Source organism: Rhinatrema bivittatum, chromosome 11 (assembly GCF_901001135.1).
Source record: "Rhinatrema bivittatum chromosome 11, aRhiBiv1.1, whole genome shotgun sequence".
Taxonomy (NCBI): domain Eukaryota; kingdom Metazoa; phylum Chordata; class Amphibia; order Gymnophiona; family Rhinatrematidae; genus Rhinatrema; species Rhinatrema bivittatum.
Window position 1 is genome coordinate 36,637,458 of NC_042625.1, and position 23,592 is coordinate 36,661,049.

Genomic DNA, 23,592 nt, shown 5'->3' on the forward strand with positions numbered 1-23,592 from the left:
ACCACAAGCTATTGAACGAGATTCTGGCTGAAGGGCTCAGTTTGACAATGCAAGGTTCTAGAAGAAGGAAACCAGATTAGGCAGCAATCTCAGCTTTCCCTCAAGCACACTGCAGAGTAATCTCTCTGCCTCTCATCGTGTCCTTGTCACAAGTCAATGACCAGATTTAAGCAGAATTCATATATTCATAGGAATTGGACAGAGGCTGTAAGGTGAATGTTTTTGCTGTGGCCCCTGAAAATGGATTGAGACTACCATCTCATTGAGCGTTGGCCATCTTAGCTGGGATTTGAATGGGTGGCCTAGAGGTCAACGATTCTGTAATGCCCGAGCCATCTGATCCCCACAATGGAATAATGGTACTCGCCACACCAATGCTCCTTACAAGCTCTGAAAGGAAGTTCTCTTGGCACAATGAAAGTATTGAGAAGCGTCGGTTTGAGAGAATGGAATTACACCCAACATGTCCTGGCTTATGAGTGAAGGTCATTCCTGTCATGGTAATTGCATTTGGAGATACAACCCCGAGAAAATCCTGCAATATGGAGACAGCACATGCTCTCTCTTAACCAGTCTGACTTCTTTGTGGTTATAAAACAGTGGGCATGGTGTTACGCGAATAAAACATCTGAAGCCAGTGAGGTTGTTAAGATGGTGGGTTGAGCCTCCAGGAAAACTGGGTGAGAATGAGAGGCAAATGTTTCAAACGCGTCTCATTTTCACACTTCCTGGAGTCTTCCCAGAGGATTCCCCTTCGCCTCCACAGCGCGAGTGGGGGCAGCAGAAGGAACCTGTCTGTGCTTGTGTGTCTGTATAAAGTAAGGGAGTTCACTTTTGCTGGTCACTATAGGGCTGCTTCACTAAGCTTCCCCCCCCCAAAATACAGAATGGGAAAAAACCCGAATGAATCACGCCATATATATTTTAAGATGGTGCATGGATGCAAATCATCAAAGGGAAGCAAGTGTGTGCTTAGCACCCAAGGAGAAATATTCAATAGAAGTTCTTATGAAAACATTCCCAGCTGCCCCGGAGAATACCTGTAGGAGTTATCCGCTGGCCTCATGCTGAGGTGTAATGATCTATATCGCTAACATCATGAACAATTTGACAGTGTAATTTACATGCACGATCCTAAGTTTGCTGACAACAGAATTCGAACTCAAAAGACAAATTTCAGATGGACCTTTCTGCATCACTCAAATCTTTTCACTCATAAAACTCAGAGTACAATCTGTAACACTGCTCCACTCTTCCTCTGTCTGCCTTCATGCTGCAGTGTTCTCTTATTCTGTGTTCATAAGGTAAACTATAAAGGCGTCTGGTGTCCTCTTTGGGTATGGACATCCTGAAACATAAGAACATAAGAAATTGCCATGCTGGGTCAGACCAAGGGTCCATCAAGCCAGCATCCTGTTTCCAACGTGGCCAAACCAGGCCACAAGAACCTGGCAATTACACAAACACCAAGAAGATCCCACGCTACTGATGCAATTAATAGCAGTGGCTATTCCCTAAGTAAACTTCATTAATAACCATTAATGGTCTTCTCCTCCAAAAACTTATCCAAACCTTTTTTGAACCCAGCTACACTAACCACATCCTCTGGCAACAAATTCCAGAGTTTAATTGTGCGCTGAGTGAAAAAGAACTTTCTCAGATTTGTTTTAATGTGCTACTTGCTAACTTAATGGAATGCCCCCTAGTCCTTCTATATCTGAAAAGAGTAAATAACCGATTCACATTTACCCGTTCTAGACCTCTCATGATTTTAATCACTTCTATCATATCCCACCTCAGCCGTCTCTTCTCCAGCTGAAAGTCCTAACCTCTTTAGCCTTTCCTCATAGGGGAGTTGATCCATCCCCTTTATCATTTGGTCGCCCTTCTCTGCACCTTCTCCATTGCAACCACATCTCTTTGAGATGCGGCGAGCAGACTGCACACAGCACCCAGGGTGCGGTCTCACCATGGAGTGACACAGAGGCACCTCGACACCCTCCGCGCTCCATTCACCAGTCCCCTCCCAAGAATCCCCGACATTCTGTCCGCCTCCCCGACTGTCGCTTGTGGTATTCCTATCAGACAGCTTCCTCATGGGGAATGACAATAGCACAGCCCATTGTAATACAGTACAGATGGATGACAAAATGATGAACTTGTATATGCCGTCAAACTTCTGATATGCTCATTACCACCACAGTTGTAGGAACAAAAAAAAAACAACAAATTGAGCTGATAGTAGGAAAGCACAAAATCAGCAAGCTATCCCGTTTTCTGACTGGTGTCACTCCTAAGATAAATGCATTTAAAGTTCTGCCACTTGTGATAAAATCTGGGTTTGGTATACAAACCACTCATCAGAAACCTATATATAAATACATCAAGTCACATTTTTAAAAGCCCAAGAAGGAGGCAAACAGCCAAGAAAGCAGCCATTGCTTGTTTTAATAACGAGGGTCCCCAAACCCTACTAAAATATTTCTATCACAAAACAGATTCTCCGAAGGTAACTCATTTTACCTGGGGGCTCCGGGTTTGTGAAGTCACTGCAGTTCCCCGGTACCAGCCCAGTCGTGGTGTGAATGACTCTGGATTACTCGGTTCTGGTCACGCCGTTTCCTGCTCCTCCTTTGGCTTGTTCAGCATCTCCGCCCTTCGCTAGGCCAGTCCTCGACGGGCGGTCACAGATCGCTGCTCCCCCTGGACCTTGGTCCACGTGCAGCCCCAAATCCGGCCACTAGGAAACGCCAACCGTGGGATGGCCCAGACCCCCTCCTCTAGGGCTTGTGAACATTGATTAGCTTTCATTCATTCAGGTAAGACATACCCTGCTATTTTAGCCTGGCCGGTCATCTTCTGTTTTCCTAGCCTGATGGGAAAGGATTACACTGCAATACGTTTTGCTCAATGAGTTCCAAAATGCCGATGTCCTCTAGGGCTCCCGCAAATGGGTCCTTCCACCTGCTGCTCTGGCAGTAAACTTGGCGAGGACTCTCGATCAATTTCATTCTGACCGCAGGGGCAGAGAATTCCTCAGTAGGAGTCTCAAAGCATTCATGAAGGCATTATACACTTCCCAAAAAAAAAAAAGAAAAAATCCTTTCAGGACAAAATAATTTGAATCTCGCAGACACCCCCTGCAAAGAACGCAACCTTGCCGCTGAAAAAAATGCAAAGCAATTCATCTCCGTTCGCATTCTCCTCTCATCCGAAGAAGGGACAAAGGTGGGGGCACGACAACCCTGGTACCACATCACCTCCGGAGAATTCTTCTTATCGGAGCCTGCCAAGAATCCGGCGCAATGGGACACGCCATCGCTTTCAGCGGGAGAAGGGGGACAAAAAGTAGACTGCTCTTCTCCGTGAGCGGGAACACGGGGTGGCCTTTCTGGTTCGGTCTCTCCCGCACACCAGCGCTTCCTTCCTGGTCTCCGTGCTGAAGCAGGGGACACATTCTTATTTATTTGTGCCATGGAGGCCACAAGCGTGAAACGATGAAGCACGGTTTGATTGCAGAACGGATTTCTTATGCTACAATACTTGTCAAAGGAGAAAAGACTAAATTAACAAGGTGCGCTGGCTTCATGCCAAAATACAGTTCAATCCTAACACTAGCTAAGCTATAGAGAAGCAGTGTAACACTCTGTGGGTGCTTTAAATAGACACAAACTAGCCAGGTCTTACAGGAAATACAATCAAGTACAAAGCAAGCACATGAAATGCCTGAGCCTCCATTTGGATAATTTATTCCGTCCTTGCTTGATTAAAATATGGAATGTTCAAACAGCACTGACATAATGAGAGATGCTTTGGGATGGGGGGCGGGATTAGAAAACCAGGATGGTTGGTAACAATGAGAACTCGTTCCGCGAATCCATTAGCAGAGATGCTGCAGCATTCTTCCTGAAATGGAGCCAGGAATAGAAGATAAGAAGATGACAGATAAGGATCAATTGGCCTACCTAGTCTGCCCAGTTATTCTTGCCTAAAATGGTCACGCTAAGGATATCTCCCAGTTGTCAGCCACACAAGTTTGGCTGCCTGCAGGACATCCACTCCTTATCCAAGCCTGTTCTGATTTCCCACTTTGATTGTCTCCATCCCAGACAGAGACGCATACAATGCAAGTGTTAGCAGTAAATGAGAAACTGAGATTGTACCCAGCATACCCTGGTTTATGAGCATCCTGTCATGGTATTCGGAAAACAAAACCCATTAGAAGACACCACCCTCAAGAGAAAACTATTTTGGAGCATTTCTCCATTAATCGTTCTGGACTCTGAGGCGCTACCCTAACCAGACAAAAGTCTTTCTGGCTCAGCTACAAAATAAATACATAACCAAATCTAGGTAGATTGAAAGGGATGTCATTATAAACAAAGATCATCTAGTCATCCAGCATTAAGAAATATGCCCCTCAAAATAAATCTTCGTCATGTAACACAGAAATGTTGGCAGAAAAAGACGAAATGGTCCATCCAGTCTGCCCAGCCCACGGCAGCATCTGCCACGCCGTGCAGGTTACCCCTCGTTGGTTGCTGTTTAAGTAGCTGGGGGAAAGCCATAATAAATGAGCCCTTCTGAAAATTCAATCAAATCATCCAGATCTCACTGAAGGGCTTGTCAGTTGAAAGAGCGCGTAAAAGTTGTAATTTAAAGCTGTTTCCCATGGGAGCGTATGATATGGTGTTTGCATTGAATTCAAAGGGTTTTTTTGCAGCCGCTCTCTCCAGCTACATCCCAAGCTGCTGGGTCTAGACTTGTATTTGGGGAAATCATCTGCGACGGAAGAGCAATGAAACTACACATCCAGATCATCGTACAAGCAATTTCATGGTGGCAAACAAGGTGGCGAGCTGGACCTGCGGTTCCCTCTCAAGGCACCCGCAGCCCGGCCTAAGAGACGGCTCTGGGAAGAAGCTGCTCGCTTCACTGCTGCGAGTTTTGCCAACACAATTCTGCTCGTCTCTGGGTAAAAGGACTGGGGGAAAATACTGGAGGGAGAAACTGTGGAGAAGGCAAACTAACCACGGACCAAGCAGTAGACAGACAGAGGGATGGCAGGGAATGTAACGAGATATAAACCAGGGAAAAATGCTGGAGACCTTTCTGCCTCCACCCTGAATCTCCCTCCATGAAGAGCAGCCCCGGGGGCACAGCCCCAGCCATTCCTGGGGTGTCATGCTGTGGGCAGAGCTGAATTAGGACCCACAGAGAACCCAGTGAAAGAGAGGTTTTCCCAGTACGGTGGACTGGCTTTTGTATTGCAGAAGGCACTAGCGATGCAACTGCGCAATCACACCCACTTGCCAATTACCAGTAATTAAGGAAACACGAGCACATTTGGCACGGAAGAAGGCATTTTGTTAACGGTGATGTCATGAATGGCACACATGATGTCTTACTTAACTGCCTAATCAGCGAGATGCTTCTTTATTTTACATCTGTGCACATCTGCATGGTGCCACGGTGAGCAAGAGTATCAACTAGTTTCAGCAGGTTGGTACTGACGTCAGAAAGGTCTCTCGCCAATGGCAAGCCCAGGAAATGGAATGACTCTTTTCAAGCCAGCTTGATTACGTAATAAAGTAAATCTTACAGAAGAATAACAAAGGAAGCTGGGTTTAATGCCACTGTGGAGCTGATTTACTCTTGTTGCCCATATCCCATTTGATCACAGTCTAAATGGGGCTGTGTGTCGAGTGGCCCGTGTCATTTCTAAAAGGAAGGAGGATTTATCCAGCCCCCTTCCACCTCCTCCATCCATTCTTCCTGCAGGTGATATCATTATCTAGGCAGTGACAGACAAGAACCACTTAGCTGATGCCGAAAGCTTCCTTCCTTCTGCAATTAATCAGCCATCACAGAGTTAATTCCAGCTTTCCTGTCTACTCAATCCTGTTCTCTTCTTATTACTGCAGACACAATTCTGCCTCTAGAAAACATATAAATCCTCCAGTTCTACAGCCCAGACAGTATCAGTTTGGTCATGAAGTCATCACCAGCCATGCTAAGCTTAGAACAGCTCAATATGAGAACAATTACTGACAATTACAATAAAGAACAAGACTTTTTTTTCTCATTGATTCAAATATTTTCCAGTTAGGCTAGGACATCAAATACCTTCATTCACAATTACCTGGGGATTCCCTGCCCGCAATTTTTATATCTTCACCAACTCATCCCAACGATCAGAATAATATCCCAGGGTTAGGGCCACAACCCACAGCTCCTTCCCGCATGATGTCGCCATTGAGCGACATCTGAGACCTCCCCCTATCCCCAGCCAGTCCAGGGGTCAGGGTCCCGGTCCAGGCCCTCTGCCTGGTCCTAGGGATCATGACACTCAGAAAGCTGACACTATCTATCTGCAGACTGACATCTTGTAAAAGGTTAGGAAAATAAGAAACCAAAAGCTTTGTTTTGGGTGACCTCTTCCAATTATGGTTCAAAGATTGGAAGGTAGTAAGGTAAAAAAAGGCATAGTTTGACAGTTGAAATACAAAGTTTGTCCAAGTGCTTATTATTTTCCACATTATTCTCACTGAAAATGTTACATACAGTCTGGAGTCCAATATCACCCCCAATCTGCTCAGAAGCAAGCCCACTAAAACTTGCAGCAAAACTCACAAGAGAAAACAAAATGATAACGTTTACTCAAATTACAAAGCACTTACAGTTTAAACAGACAGCTTTTGTACCTATTCAATGCCTTCTGAATACCCGCATTCCTGGCACCGCCACAGTACAGACGCAGGAGCCAAGTTACAAAGTGCCCTGTCCGGCCCTTTCCAGTGCAGCTCCCACTTACTAAACACGCTAAAATCCCGATCAGACCAGGGTGAATTACATCCCGCCGGCCATTTCTGGCCCATGGCCACGTGAGAGGAAGTGACATCACCACAGCAGGCCAGCTCGGGATGTAGGTCCCCACTCCGAGGGGGTTCTCCCTTCGCCCAGAGTGCCATGTGGACCCTCCCTCCTTCCCGCTCCGAGCAGGATCCCTTTCACCCCCGACAGAGTGCCCTGTGATTTGGGCAGGACTGCCAGTGCACCCCTGGCCTAGTGTAACAGCCCAGCAAAAATGACAGTAAAAGAAAACTGTTATAATTTAATGTAATATAATTTAATATAATATAATTTAATCTGTTATAATGGAAACCGATCTGATTTGATATTTGTATCAAGAATGTCGGTATATAAAAATTCTAAATAAATAAATAAATAAAACAGCGCACATGTAGATTCCCTCTCCTTGCCTCACCAGCCAAAAGGACACACACTGTTCCACAGCATCCATGCTTTGCCCAGCAGACAAATGAGCATGTCCCCAGCCAATGTCCACACCTCTCCCAGCAACAGAGACTGGGCAAGGATCAGAGAATGCTGGCCTACAGATGTGCCCATACATTGGTACCCGCATGGAATGCACAGAAAATTGCCACAAGAAAATAACTTTAACTGAAGATGAAATACAAGAAAAATGATCAAGATACAACTGTTGGTGGCATACTGAAAGTTGCCCCTAAGGAAACCAAGTCAATCATTAAATATTCCGAAAAGGCAGCGCATTATGGTTCTTAGAGCATGACTGACACACAAACACAGCAAATTACAGAGAGAGAAAGACAGCCTGAACTATGTGAAAAAAATATCCAGCTCTGATTTTAGAAATGACATTTAATTGTTCTATACTTCTGCATGCTTCTGAGTAACAGTCAAAATGACATTTTCTTTTACTCTGAATATTCAAACCCCAACTGCATCCCATGCTGGGCTCTTAAAATCAGTAAATGCCCCAGTGAGGGTCATGAGGCTCCCAAACCTGTAGGAGAATAATGAAAGGTTGGATTGCAGTGCGTGAGGTATGCTGGGGAGACAGCCACATTACTGGGAGATAAGATGTCAGTAACACAAGAGTCCCAGCAGTCAACCATTGCCTACTTTAGCATTTCCAAGACTAGAAGTCTCACTGGATTTCACACACATTCTGCAGTGCATGCTACCTGTCCCTCACCGCCTGTGTCTGACCCACTGGAGATGGGTTGAATGTGTTAATTACTTCTAACAACTCCTGCTTTAAGGGGCCTATTTTGTGTCTATGGGAAAAAAAGCTTAGCACATATAGCCTCTAATTAGAGCAAGGAGTCAGCTGGATATTTGGTTTTTGTCATTATATAAAGGTATAATTAGTGTCTTGCACATGTATTTCTATTCTTCAGCAAGTAATTATGTAGCTCATGCACACAGCCAGAGTTCAAATCTGAGGTTTTTAAGTACTTATACACATTTATCCTTCATCCAAAATGCAAAACTATTTCCTCTGTTTATCATGCACAATTTGTTCCTTCTATCAAAAAAATTCAGATTTTTTTTTTTATTTATAGTGTGCTGCAAAACCACGAAAATGCAAAAGGCACAGGAGTTGCATGCAGTTGGTATTAATAGGAAAACTGCAGAACTCCTGTATTATGTTAGAGTTGACTTCTTTTTTAACTTCATAAAAGCAGTAGAAAGTTAATCTGAATGACTGGAGCCAAACATTTAAAAAAAAAAAAAAAAGTTCAAAGCACTTCTATCTTGCTATCTTCCCAGTGCACAATGCTGAACGTTTCAAATCCAACTGCACTGTGTTGGGATTTACAACAGGCTGGAAATGGACCAGGCATGTCGTGATCTGCAGAGTGCAAAGAGACCATGCACAAATTCAGGAAGCCCTCGATGTTCCTGCGATGAATGTTTGCTAATCACACCATCACATTATTGATACAGTAATACCACCATCACCGGGGAAAGCTGGCGACTCGAGCGTGCCAGTTTTCTCTGGGCTCAACTTTCCTTGCTGTTTCGCCCAAACTTCCAGATCTTGATCAGTTTTTAAAATCAGTGCCCCAGACTGCTCTTTGCTTTCCTGTTGCCTTCATTCATGCCCTTCAGTGCTAGATTAGTCCATTTTGTCCCCAAAGCCTCGGGATACATGACCAGCAAATCTCATCTTCCAGGGATCTTCCACCGTAAGAAACTAGCTAAGCAAACCGGATTGACCATTTGGTCTTTTTCTGCTGGCATTACTGTGAATCTCCTGCATGCTTTCATCTGAGTTCATGTCCTTCAGAAGTCTCCTAGAGCACCACCTCCTAGAGCACTGGATTTTCTTCAAGTCTCCTTTACGACAAGTCCAAGGTCGATAAATAAATGTTTCACTTCTGTATCCTATCTCTGAGAAGATGTCTGCATCAGCAGCTCTTTCTTTAGCTTTAAATCTAAGTTCCTCCTAAAACACCTTACAGTTCCAAAAATCTATTTTTGCAATGCTGATTCTTTTCTTATTTCTCAATATGAGATAAAGAGCAGATCTGCTTAAAAATCCATACACTGCAGAAAAGTGAATAGTGGCATTTCAATTATTTTGTTAAAAAAAAAAAAAAAAAAAGGGAGGGCTAGCCATGTTAGTGACAGGAGTCGAGTGGCACCTTATAGCCTATCCAATTTATTGAAGCATGAGCTTTCAAGGACAGAGTCCACTCCTGTTATTTTTTCTCTTCAGTCTTTGTTTAGAATTAAAGCAAAGAAGTATTAGAGATTAAAATAGCAGCCTCTGGGGTTACGAGGACACCCTAGGGAAATTAAGAAACAGTGCACTTAAGATGTGAGGTGTAACCAGTACGGAACAACTAAAAGGTATTATTTCTGTTACCAAAATTAGTTTTCTTTTGTGTCAAAAAGTTATACTTCAAGCAAAAAAGGAAGCTAGTGGATATTTAAGTACAATGCATTTGTATGCCACCTCAGGCCTATGGTGCCTAGGTGGGATAGCAAATATATAAAATAAATATTAAGCTAAACAGAATCCCAGATAATATTTTTTTTATTTATATTAACTGGCTCTATAGTAAGTTCATGTCAGCAGTTTGCATGTTTTTGCATTCTCCTGTGTTTACAATCCACTTCACAAACACACAACCTGAGACTATTTGTATTGCAAGGCCTTGAAAAGCACAAAAGCCTAGAAAAAAATGTCTTATTTAGAACTATCCAAGAGACCGGGTGATATGATTACCTAAGGGAACAGAAGTGTACTCCCAAGAGAGTACGTGAATTAGCTCATCAGAAGAAACCCTTGGGAGGTGACTCTTTGTTGTCCCCAGTAAAATCACTTTTTTGGGGGGCCAAAGAAGAAACTGCTTGGTTTTCAGCTCCACAACTTAAAAATTACAAACCATATTTTCATACCTGGGAGCCATCATATCTAAAATAAAGTAAATATTATTATAAGACCAGGTGCAAAAACTGCTTCTGCAGAACACAGTGCCATGTCAGAAAGACTGCTTACTTGTAACACTAATCGCTTAAAACATACAGTGCCATACTTGTAAGGGACTTCAGGCTCTCAGATATAGGTAGAAAAAGCCAGCAATTTACAATCATGAGCAAAAAATACAACACTCTGATAACAGTTGATATTTGTAGCAAAATACAGTTAGGTTTGTTGTATAATTTCTATTAATCCATTTAATTACCAACTACCACCTAACAAGCTTCTTCAAGAGACAAAATAGCTTAACCACATATTCATTTTTAGGTATTTCTAATATACAGTACAAACCAAATTCTAACTGTATTGCAAATTTAAAAGCATCATATTGAAATACTCACCCTACTGTACTATCACTCAATATCTAGTAAAGTGAAGGTATCTGCGAAGGGGCGGCTGAAATATTCCTTACCGACTTAATGTAATTAAAAAAACATGAGATCATATCGCACTTATTCCTCCCATACTAAAACAAAAATCCAATATTTTAAACCAAGCAGCTCCAGGAAGCCAAAGGACGGGAAGGAGACGCTGATCGTGCACCTGCAATGCGGATCAGAGGCTCCTCCAGCCCGATCACACCCTTCCAGGAAACCTCCACCCCCGGGATCCTTCAGCATCTCCTGCCGGCCACTTCTTCCACGAGCGGTTTTCTGGGCCGTGGGAGTTAAAGGGCCCCTTTACCCCTACTGCGGCTCCTTGGATCGGACTGAACGGGACGCCCCTCCCGGATCCTGCCTGCTGGGCCAGGGGAGGGAAAGGAGAGAGAGAGAGTATAAACCAGAGCCATTCGGCTGCTCACTTTCTTTGGGTGGACGGCCCGGCGGGTCCAGTTCGGAGGGGGAATGGTTATCTCCTTGGGATGAGGCGCAGCATGGCAGCAGCAATTCTTCTTTCCTGCAGCAGCAGCAGCGGCGGCGGCAGCTCTCCCTCCCTACCCCCCTTTTCAAGAAAATCTGCCCTTCCTCTTTATTGCCCCAGCAGATTTTCACTTCCTTTTTAAACTTCAGATTTTCCCCAGCTCCTTTTTTTGCCCCAGCAGCAGATCGCCTCCCAACCTCTTTTCCTTTTATCTTAGCAGATATATATATATATATATATTTTTGCCTTAATAGCAATAGCTCTCCTTCACACCAGTATGTCTCCGGTTTCTCTTTTGACCCAGTAGCAGTAGATCTCCTCCTCCCAACCCTCTCTCTTTGATCACCCACCCAGCAGATCTTCTCCAACATATATTTCCTCCCACTCCTCTTTTTTCACCCCAGTAGCAGGTCTCCTCCGGCTTTTTAATATTTGCCCCAGCAGCAGCAGATCTCCCACTCCCTTCTCTTTTTCTTTGGCCTCGGTAGCAGCTGATCTCCCCCCACCCCTCTCTCTTCAGCCCAGCAGTAGATCTCCTCTGGCTTTTCCCCCCCTCAGGAGATCTCCTTACACCCTTCCTTTTTTTTTTTGTATGCCCCAGCAGTAGTTCTCCCCCGGTTTTTCTCTGTTTTCGAAATTTCGCCCCAGTGGCTATAGATCCTCCCACCCCCCTTCTCTTTCCCTTTCACCCCAGCAGCAGATCTCCTCCCTTTTTTTTTTTTTTTACCCCAGCAGCAGATCGCCTCCCTCCCCCTCTTCGTTCTCTTTTGCCCCAGCAGCAGGTCTCCTTCCTCGGCTGCACTCAGAGGTCAGCCTGCGCCCGCTCGCATCTCCCTGAGCTACCGGCCACAATAAAGCGGTGCATGCTGGGCCGGCGGCCGGGCCCTCTCCGCTCTCTACCGCGTTGCGCCCATTCTGCGCCAGAGACGGCGGAGCTCTCGGCCGCTTGGCGCTTTTCTCTCTTTCCCTCCCCCTCCCCGCCCCCCCCCCTGCCACGGCCGCCCGGGGAGGGCTGTTTCTTCGCTTTTGTTTATGCTGAAATCGTTGACGTTTCTGGCTGAGCGCGCAGGCGCACGGCTCAGGTGCAGTTCCCCGTTGCCATGGGAACGAGGTAACAGCGCTGAAGCGGCGCCGGTACCTGAGGGCGGAGGATCCGTTGTGCCCGAAATTCTTCCACCCTCGGAGGGGCCCATTGGATGGGTAAAAACGGGATGTGGCCCTCTAGAGGGGCCCCCTACACCAGCCTCTCCTCCTCCTCCAGTTTCCAGATCCAGAAGGCCTAGTGGGAGGAGGTGACATTGAAAAAGTAGAGGCAGGGGTAGAAGGCCTGGTTTTGCACCAACGGTTGCCCGCTGGTTCCACGTTTTCTGGACAGACAGAGCCGGTCCCGGTTTTTCCCACTGCATGCTGGGAGTTGGAGTCTTGCTTTTCTAAGGAAATACAATGGAGACGTCAGACCTATAAGCCCCCATATGTAATGGGGGATAAACCAGAAAGGGATCAATCAGTCTACAAAATTTGGATCCAGGTGGCAACTCTTATTTTGCAGCCAGATCCACTCGGAGATGTCAAGGCACCTTCTTCAAGGAGGGAGGTTGTAGGTCATGTCTAATTTGCTAACAACCCCATCCGGATGCATTGTGGTAGCTCCAATGCTGATTTTTCAAATGACAGAAGCAGGGACTACACATACCTCAATGCATTGGGATGCAAGTTCAAGAGACAAGACTGGGCGCCGTTCTCATGGCTCAGAACTTTTGCTCCTTGGATTGGTGGGGGTTGGGGATGCTGTGCAGGCAGCGGACACAGCCTTCAGGAGGAGGATGGACTCCCACTCATTGCATGGGCCTCATGATTACATGGTTCTGGAAAGAATGCTGGCATACGCTGGCACACAACCCCTCAGCCAAGGACTATCGCTGCAATGCCAATTAAAGAAAGTTGAGAGGAGATAGAAAATAAGGGGGAAAAAATCCCCAGGTAGTTACAAATTAAGGATCATGGTACCAAGATCCCAGCCCTGGTTCTGATTGAGCTAAAATCACAAAAATAAGCGAAGAAGGAATCTACTGAGCTAAAAAAAAGGAAGAACTGGCCAGAAGTCTCCCATCTTGTACTAGGGCACATGGCAGCTCTGCATTTATCCAAGTTACGTGGGGATAGGAAAATACTTACAGTACTTGAGTGTAATCAAAGGAGGAATATAAATACAATTATTTTTAAAAGTTCTACAAATTTGAGATGTTAAAATGATTTGCCCCTGCGCTGCACCAAGCATTTGGGAGTGTAAACCATAACAAGCCTCATCCCCCTGTCACCCCTTGAAGCAGCAAGTCAAAGATCCAGATGGACATTTAGACAATCTAATGCTGACGGTGTGTCTGTATCTGCGCACAGTCCCACTTAGGTGAAAAACTGCACATCTTTCAAAATGTTTCCTCTAATGCTAAACCGAGTCAAGTCTCATAACGCTTGCCCCATGAAGGCCAGATCATCAAGCACTGAAGCCTGGGTTGGGGAAGAGGACTTTCACTGTTAACTAGACCAATGCAATAAGACGTGCATAAAACAGTGTGTCCAAACTGGGCGCCCGTTTTTTTTTAATGCATGCATAGCCATGTCTCCTGGGCAACATATGCAATATTTACATGAGCTGCTGCATTGAAAAGGACATGCTAGGGAAGATTTGTGCGTCCCTAGCACTCAAATGCATTGAGTGACCAGGAGACGTGGCTGTGCACAGGTTAGGACAATGGATGCTCAATAGGAGCATTTTTATCGCACCGCAGATAAGTTACTGGTGCAATATACACACAATACACACGGCCTGAAGCGTGTATATTGTGCACCCAAAATAATTTTTTTTAAATGAAGCCTTTCATTTTTTAATAATTTTTAGTCATCGCAAGGAGTAGATCTTAGTATCGCAACAATACTAAGTAGGAGAAAACCACAGAAAAGCAGTATTTTTTTAGTTGAGCCCTTGATGTGCAGACAAGACTTTGCACCAACTCTGGGGCTAGTGTTAAATTTACTGTGTTAAAAAGTGCGTATCAGGTGCATGGCGATTTTTTGCATCAGGGAGTAATAGCTAATTGCTTCATCGACATAGTATTTACATGCATTTGTCTAGGGCATCCAAAATGCGTGTCCAACCGCGGATTAACCTGTGCACTAGTACTTTATTGCATAGGCCCCTCTGAGTGCTAAACTCAACACAAATTATCCCTACCTGAATGAAGGAGTTCACTCAATATTGGGTTGTTGAAGCACCCACAGAGCTGGCTCCTATGCCTGAAGGGTTTTGGGGGTTTTTTTTAAACCTGTATCAGATCTCTAATTTTAAGAGGGTGAAAAAAGAGGCTTGGAAATATTTGGGGGCAGGGAGGGAGGAGAGTTTGGTCAAACAATTTCTTCCTGCTCCTTAGAGCTTCCAGCTCAATTGGGCTATGAGTCTGTATTTGCAACTAGATGGGGTTTTTCGTCTCTATTTTATATCCCTCCAATTCAGCTCAGCTATCACAGTAACAGTCTTTGCAGGCCACAAAATAAAGAAGCTTGGGAGTGGGTGCCAAAGTGGTGGCGTGGACTGCAAACTGGTTGACTGATAGGAGACCTCATATAATGGTAAATGGAAGAGAGATCGGAGTTAAGCGGAGGGCCACAGGGATCATTTTTGGGACTGGTTCAGTTCACTATCTTTGTAAGCAACATTGCAGAAAGGATAGAAGGTAAAGTTTGTCTATATGCAGATGATACTAAGATCTGCAACAGAGTGAACACGCCTGAAGGAGTAGAGAGAATGAGATGAGATTTAAGAAAGCTTGAAGACTGGTCGAGGATTTGAACATAAGAACATGCCATACTGGGTCAGACCAAGGGACCATCAAGCCCAGCATCCTGTTTCCAACAGTGGCCAATCCAGGCCATAAGAACCTGGCAAGTACCCAAAAACTAAGTCTATTCCATGTTACCGTTGCTAGTAATAGCAGTGGCTATTTTCTAAGCCAACTTAATTAATAGCAGGTAATGGACTTCTCCTCCAAGAACTTATCCAATCCTTTTTTAAACACAGCCATACTAACTGCACTAACCATATCCTCTGGCAACAAATTCCAGAGTTTAATTGTGCGTTGAGTGAAGAAGAACTTTCTCCAATTTGTTTTAAATGTGCCACATGCTAACTTCATGGAGTGCTCCCTCCGAAAGAGTAAATAACCGATTAACATCTACCAGTTCTAGACCTCTCATGATTTTAAACACCTCTATCATATCCCCCCCTCAGCCGTCTCTTTTCCAAGCTGAGAAGTCCTAACCTCTTTAGTCTTTCCTCATAGAGGAGCTGTTCCATTCCCCTTATCATTTTGGTAGCCCTTCTCTGTACCTTCTCCATCTCAATTATATATTTTTTGAGATGCGGCGACCAGAATTGTACACAGTATTCAAGGTGCGGTCTCACTATGGAGCGATACAGAGGCATTATGACATTTTCCATTTTATTCACCATTCCCTTTCTAATAATTCCCAACATTCTGTTTGCTTTTTTGACTGCCGCAGCACACTGAGCTGACAATTTCAATGTGTTATCCACTACAAAGCCTAGATCTCTTTCTTGGGTTGTAGCACCTAATATGGAACCTAACATTGTGTAACTATAGCATGGGTTATTTTTCCCTATATTCATCACCTTGCACTTATCCACATTAAATTTCATCTGCCATTTTGATGCCCAATTTTCCAGTCTCACAAGGTCTTCCTGCAATTTATCACAATCTGCTTGTGATCTAACTACTCTGAACAATTTTGTATCATCTGCAAATTTGATTATCTCACTCATCGTATTTCTTTCCAGATCATTTATAAATATATTGAAAAGTAAGGGTCCCAATACAGATCCCTGAGGCACTCCACTGCCCAGTCCCTTCCACTGAGAAAATTGTCCATTTAATCCTACTCTCTGTTCCCTATCTTTCAGCCAGTTTGTAATCCACGAAAGGACATCGCCACCTATCCCATGACTTTTTACTTTTCCTAGAAGCCTCTCATGAGGAACTTTGTCAAACGCCTTCTGAAAATCCAAGTACACTACATCTACCGGTTCACCTTTATCCACATGTTTATTAACTCCTTCAAAAAAGTGAAGCATATTTGTGAGGCAAGACTTACCTTGGGTAAAGCCATGCTGACTTTGTTCCATTAAACCATGTCTTTCTATATGTTCTGTGATTTTGATGTTTAGAACACTTTCCACTATTTTTCCTGGCACTGAAGTCAGGCTAACCGGTCTGTAGTTTCCCGGATCGCCCCTGGAGCCCTTTTTAAATATTGGGGTTACATTAGCTATCCTCCAGTCTTTGGGTACAATGGATGATTTTAATGATAGGTTACAAATTTTTACTAATAGGTCTGAAATTTCATTTTTTAGTTCCTTCAGAACTCTGGGGTGTATACCATCCAGTCCAGGTGATTTACTGTACTCTTCAGTTTGTCAGTCAGGTCTACCACATCTTCTAGGTTCACCGTGATTTGGTTCAGTCCATCTGAATCATTACCCATGAAAACCTTCTCCAATATGGGTACCTCCCCAACATCCTCTTCAGTAAACACCGAAGCAAAGAAATCATTTAATGTTTCCGCAATGGCCTTATCTTCTCTAAGTGCCCCTTTAAGTCCTCGATCATCTAATGGTCCAACTGACTCCCTCACAGGCTTTCTGCTTTGGATATATTTTTAAAAGTTTTTACTGTGAGTTTTTGCCTCTACGGCCAACTTCTTTTCAAATTCTCTCTTAGCCTGTCTTATCAATGTCTTACATTTAACTTGCCAATGCTTATGCATTATCCTATTTTCTTCTGTTGGATCCTTCTTCCAATTTTTGAATGAAGATCCTTAGGCTAAAATAGCTTCTTTCACCTCCCCTTTTAACCATGCCAGTAATCATTTTGCCTTCTTTCCACCTTTCTCAATGTGTGGAATACATCTGGACTGTGCTTCTAGGATGGTATTTTTTAACAATGACCATGCCTCTTGCACACTTTTTACTTTTGTAGCTGCTCCTTTCAGTTTTTTTCTAACAATTTTTCTCATTTTATCAAAGTTTCCCTTTTGAAAGTTTAGCACGAGAGCCGTGGATTTGCTTACTGTCCCCCTTCCAGTCATTAATTCAAATTTGATCATATTATGATCACTATTGCCAAGCAGCCCCACCACCATTACCTCTCTCATCAAATCTTGTTCTCCACTGAGAATTAGATCTAAAATTGCTCCTTCTCTCGTTGGTTCCTGAACCAATTGCTCCATAAAGCTATCATTTATTCCATCCAGGAACTTTATCTCTCTAGCGTGTCCTGATGATACATTTACCCATCAATCTTTCCTTTAGGAGTTGCTGCTGGCATTCAATTCCAAGAACTGCAGAGTCATGCATCTGGGGATCGGTAATCCAAAAGAGCTGTATGTGATGGATGGTGAAAGACTAATGTGTACAGACAGGGAGAGAGACCTTGGTGTGATAGTGTCTGCCAATCTGAGGTGGCAAGGTTATGTGACAAGGCAGTAGCTAAAGCCAGAAGGATGCTGGGCTGCATAGAGAGAGGAATAAGCAGTACAAAAAAAGGAGGTGGTGATGCCCTTGTACAGATCCTTGGTGAGGCCTCACCTGGAGTACTGTGTTTAGTTCTGGAGCCCGTATCTCAAGAAGGATAGAGACAGGATGGAGGCGGTCCAAAGAAGGGTGAGCAAAATGGTGTGGGGTCTGTGTCGGAAGACTTATGAGGAGAGGCTGAAGGATCTGAATATGTACACCCTGGAAGAGAGGAGGTGCAAGGCGGGATATGATACAGACCTTCAGATACCTAAAAGGATTTAATGATGCACAAACTTCGAATTGTTTTCATTGGAAAGGAAACAGTAGAACTGGGGGTTATAACATGAAAATCCAGGGGGGAAGACTCAGAACCAACATAAGGAAATAATTTTTCACGGAGAGGATGGTGGATGCCTGGAATGCCCTTCTGGAGGAGGTGGTGAGGATGAACACAGTAAATGAATGCAAAAGGGCATGGGATAAACACTGTGGATCCCTAAAGGCTTGAAGATGATAATGAAGAAAAAGGGTGCATGGGGGCAATCTGCATGGAATGGTAATAAGTACACTTAACCAGAAGGTATGGGGGACTGCTACCCTTAACCAATTAGCCTTGATGATATAGGTACAACAGTGACCGCTCTCCGCTTTGATGGCAGGACAGGGAATAATGTGCATTGGATTCTGAAGACAGCCCATGCTGGGCCCCGACTTTTATGGTTTGGGGTGCTGATACACGGACACTGGAGATAAAGATCATACAGCAGCTCCTAAAGCAAAGAACGTTCGAGCAGCAATGTCAGTGTCATCAAGAAGGCGGCTCACCACATAAAATGCTACAGTAATTGTGTTATGGGTTTTGCAGGTGCTTGGTCTTGCTTGTAAGTATACTATTCTTAACATGACGCATGCGGTAATCTGCACAGAATGGCAGTTAGTACCACGGGAAGCTTGCTGGGCAGACTAGCTGGATCGTTTGGACTTTTTCGGCTGACAATTCTATGTTACTCTGTTGTGTTACTGCTTCTTCTAAAACCTGACTGATAAGGACTCTTAAGTTCAGCCATGCAATAAAATTTTCTCTAAAAAAGTTAGCATGCACATCTAAAGCACCATTTAACATGGTATGCAAAAAATGCTTTTATACAGATGCTAAAAATTGCCTCCAAACCTTGTGCACAGTAATAGTGTGTATGTAAACCTAAAAAAATACAGCAGATATGCTATCTACTTCAAACATCCTCCTGTGAACTGGCCCAAAGTGACAGGACTGGTTAGCACTGGGGAGGGAGGGATTTAATTCTCTCTGACGCCCAACAGTAAGCATCAAGGGGCCTCCCCATGCCTGGATTCCCCTTCCCACACAGAAGATGTGGGTGCCAGTTTCCTCCCTCTGATAGGGAGAAGACACATATGAGAGAGGGGGAGGGGAGTATAAGAGGGCCAATTATTACAGCCCTTGGAATTGCCTTCCTCCCCTCTTCCACCCCCAAAAATGTTGAGAATAGAATTTGAGGTATTTTAGCAGTGGATCATTTGGTGGCCCTTGCCTATGTTCTCTTTGAAAACCCCTATTTGAGAAATATGCAAATTATGTTTCCTGAAACTTTAGAAAAGGTGGCATTCCAACCATTTCTAATGACTAGAACAGGAGAAAGCCCAAAAAGCTAAGAAGAGAGACATTAAAACATAAGAACATGCCATACTGGGTCAGACCAAGGGTCCATCAAGCCCAGCATCCTGTTTCCAACAGTGGCCAATCCAGGCCATAAGAACCTGGCAAGTACCCAAAAACTAAGTCTATTCCATGTTACCGTTGCTAGTAATAGCAGTGGCTATTTTCTAAGCCAACTTAATTAATAGCAGGTAATGGACTTCTCCTCCAAGAACTTATCCAATCCTTTTTTAAACACAGCCATACTAACTGCACTAACCATATCCTCTGGCAACAAATTCCAGAGTTTAATTGTGCGTTGAGTGAAGAAGAACTTTCTCCAATTTGTTTTAAATGTGCCACATGCTAACTTCATGGAGTGCCCCCTAGTCTTTCTATTATCTGAAAGACTAAATAACCGATTCACATCTACCCATTCTAGACCTCTCATGATTTTAAACACCTCTATCATATCCCCCCCTCAGCCGTCTCTTTTCCAAGCTGAGAAGTCCTAACCTCTTTAGTCTTTCCTCATAGGGGAGCTGTTCCATTCCCCTTATCATTTTGGTAGCTCTTCTCTGTACCTTCTCCATCTCAATTATATATTTTTTGAGATGCAGTGACCAGAATTGTACACAGTATTCAAGGTGGGGGTCTCACTATGGAGCGATACAGAGGCATTATGACATTTTCCATTTTATTCACCATTCCCTTTCTAATAATTCCCAACATTCTGTTTGCTTTTTTGACTGCCGCAGCACACTGAGCTGACAATTTCAATGTGTTATCCACTATGACACCTAGATCTCTTTCTTGGGTTGTAGCACCTAATATGGAACCTAACATTGTGTAACTATAGCACGGGTTATTTTTCCCTATATTCATCACCTTGCACTTATCCACATTAAATTTCATCTGCCATTTCGATGCCCAATTTTCTAGTCTCACAAGGTCTTCCTGCAATTTATCACAATCTGCTTGTGATTTAATTCATTTCTTCCTTGTCGGCAGGTACGCACATACCTCGCTAACTTTCAAGTACATGTGAAAAAACATAGGCACATATCTCATTATTAAAAACACATGCACAATATCCATTTCTCTGCGGGTACTAGAAAGTCGGCGACATGCGTGCAAATCCGCCGAAATGGAAGAAACGGATCCAAAGCCCTATTAAAAAACCAGGACTGGCACAGAGTGTCACTATTGGCTTTGATGCTACACGTGACTATGCCTGATCAGAGATTGTAACTTCTAAGCCTGGCTTCTCAGAGACACAAGGGATTGGAGAAGCAGTCTAAATGAAACCCCCTTTTTCTATGCACTTCTAGAAATAGGCTAGGGGGATAGCTTGACCCCCAAGGAGACTCATATGCAAATTCTTGGGGGAAAAAACCCCAAACAGTCCAAATCAAGAAGTAAAGTTTACTGAAGCAAAATTAATCAATTCAGCAGTACAAAACAAGTAAAGCAGGATGCAAAGTTTTAACAGTTCAAAAAACTCAAGAGATGTAGCTCACAGATAGACAATGCTGGTCTTCAAGTGCCACAAACAGGTCTGGCTTTCAGGATATTCACAATAAATACTCCATTGTATGCAAATCTATGCCATCCATGTTCATTGTGGATATCTCGAAAATCTGGTCTATTTGTGGCTCTCAAGGACCGGAGTTGGCCACCCCTGCACTAACAGGTGTTATGCGTGCCATCCGCAGCAGACCCGCGGCACGACCCCCTCACCTTTCTACAGTGATTCCAGCTCCTGGTTCCTCCTCACTGGTGGCAGTGGGCCGTCAGCTCTGTCCTCGGGCCTCCCCCGGTGCCTCCGGCCCAGCTGCAGTCCCTGGTGTTCCGAGTCCAGCCACCACGTTCATTGCTTCTCGTTGGACTTCTCTGCTTGGCCGGCAGAAAGATGCTGCTACTCGGCGCTACGCCCCTCCCTAGGCGTGTGCACGTGTATCACCGAGGTTTAAGTAGAGACCGCGGTGGGAACCTAGCCGCAGCCCCGGATTATGACGTTGACGGAGCTTCAGTATTTAAGCGCAGGCTCCGCTCCCTAGCGTTGCCTTTGCAACAGGTCTCCTCGCTGGTCAAGTACTCGTTGCCTCCTAGAGATTCGTATCACTCCTACATTCCTGTTCCTCGTTTGTTCCTGGTTCCTATTTCCTAGTTCCTGCCTTGCTCCATACCTCGGATTGCCTACACGGACTTGACTCTGCTTTGCCTGACTATGCCATTGACTCTCTCCAAGCCCAGACTTCTACTTCACCTGACCACGTCATTGATTATTTCCAGACCCAGACCTCTGCTTCGCCCGACTATGCTGTTGCCTCTCTCCAGACCCAGACCTCTGCTTCGCCTGACAACGCTGTTGCCTCTCTCCAGACCCAGACCTCAGCATCATTTGACTATGCTTGACTATCTCTGTGATCAGACCTCAGCCTTGCTTGCCACTGCCTATAGATTGCCACCAGCCCTGACTCAAGCTTGTTCCTCGACGCCTCTCCAGCTTACTCCCTGGACTTGGTTTATTCAGGCTTCGGCCTGCTCTTGCTCGGGCGCCCTGTCTTCCTCCGTTCCTTTGGCACCCGAGTCTCCAGAACACTACCTTGTCCAGTGAAAGACTGTGCCCTGTTACCTGCTGTCTCTGGGCTGAACCCGATCTCTAAATCTCCACATCACAAACAAAACCAAGGAAGGTTACCACAGACTCCTTACCCTAAGACACCTAAAACCATTCCTCAACCCCCACGATTTCAGATCTGTACTCCATCTCCTAATCTTCTCAACCTTTGACTACTGCAACTCCTTACTAATTGGATTACCTCTCTCAGCCCTCAAACCACTCCAAATCTTACAAAACTCAGCTGCCAGAATCCTAACTGGTACAAAAAGAAACGAACACATCACACCAATTCTGACAGCACTTCACTGGCTACCCATCAACGCACGGATTGCATACAAATCAATGACTATTATCCACAAAATCCTAAATAATGATAATAAAGGTCTTAACTCACTAAACATAATCCCTCAAAAGCCTGCAAGAAACCTACGATCCAATAACTCTGGCTACCTAAACATTCCCCCTGTCAAGGATGCTCATCTGGCAACCACAAGAGAAAGAGCCTTCTCAATTGCCTCACCCAAAATGTGGAATACCCTACCTAAATTCTTACGAATTCAACACGACCTAAAAACATTCAAAAAGGACTTAAAAACAATATTGTTCCGCAAATTCTTCACTGACTTTCAACCATCTAATCATACCGACTTTCAACTGAACTCCCAATTGCTTACCCCATAATTCACCCCTATTCCCCCTATTCCTACTTCCCCTCCCCATCTATCCTAATATTATCTCATTCTGGACTCGATATCCTTTTCGCTAATTCTGTTCAATGGTTCAAATGTCTCTATACTACTACACATTTGTTAAGAATCTGTTTACTGTTCTTACTAATGCTCAGTTACAAAATTTTGTACACTTTTGTAAACCGTTATGATGGCTCAACCGAATAACGGTATATAAAACTCATCAAATAAATAAATAAATAAATACATACATACATCGACTGCATACAGAGGCCCACCTAAGTCCAGCCGGCCCCGGCACCCAAATGCTCAACCCAAGGGGAATGAGGGCTAGTATTGGTGAAGCTCCAGCTGGCCTCTGTTCATCAGCCCACTCCGCCTGCAGACAGTGGGGACCCGTAGGTCCCTACCTACGGGTTGCATCAACCCCACCTCGGCCCAAGGATCCACCTCCGGCGCAACAACAGGTCAGTGATCCAGTCTCTTGGATGAACACTTCTACCTCTTCAGGACTAACACTAGTGACCTGAAGAAGAGAATAATATCAACGCTCTTATTTCAGAAGTTCCCAAACTTGTCTTGGGGGACCCCCAGCTAGTCGGGTTTTCAGGATATCCACAATGAATATGCATGATATAAATTTGCATGCAGTGCCTCCATGGAATGCAAATCTTATCTCATGCATATTAGAATGCAAATGTTATCTCATACATATTCATTGTGGGTATCCTGAAAACCCGACTGGCTGGAGTTCTCCAGTACAGGTTTGGGAACCACTGCTTTATTGTATCACATACATAGTAACATAGTAACGATGGCAGATAAAGACTAAATGGTCTATCTAGTTTGCCCAACAAT

The 23,592-nt window shown here is 44.4% G+C and overlaps 1 protein-coding gene across 4 annotated transcripts in view; it reads right to left on the reverse strand.

Annotated features, from left to right (window-relative positions):
* CCDC92 (coiled-coil domain containing 92) overlaps positions 1-23,592 on the reverse strand; it is a 45,204-nt gene that overhangs the window by 17,825 nt on the left and 3,787 nt on the right. Inside the window, exon 1 of one of the 4 annotated variants that reach the window (XM_029571344.1) lies at positions 12,318-12,504. The exons of 1 other annotated variant lie outside the window; for it this stretch is intronic. The gene's annotated coding sequence lies outside the window, so the exon portion shown is untranslated. Of the gene's footprint in view, positions 1-2,523; positions 2,818-11,120; positions 12,216-12,317; positions 12,505-23,592 lie in introns of those variants that run through there. 2 more of the 4 variants (XM_029571341.1, XM_029571342.1) reach the window with 2 other exon arrangements.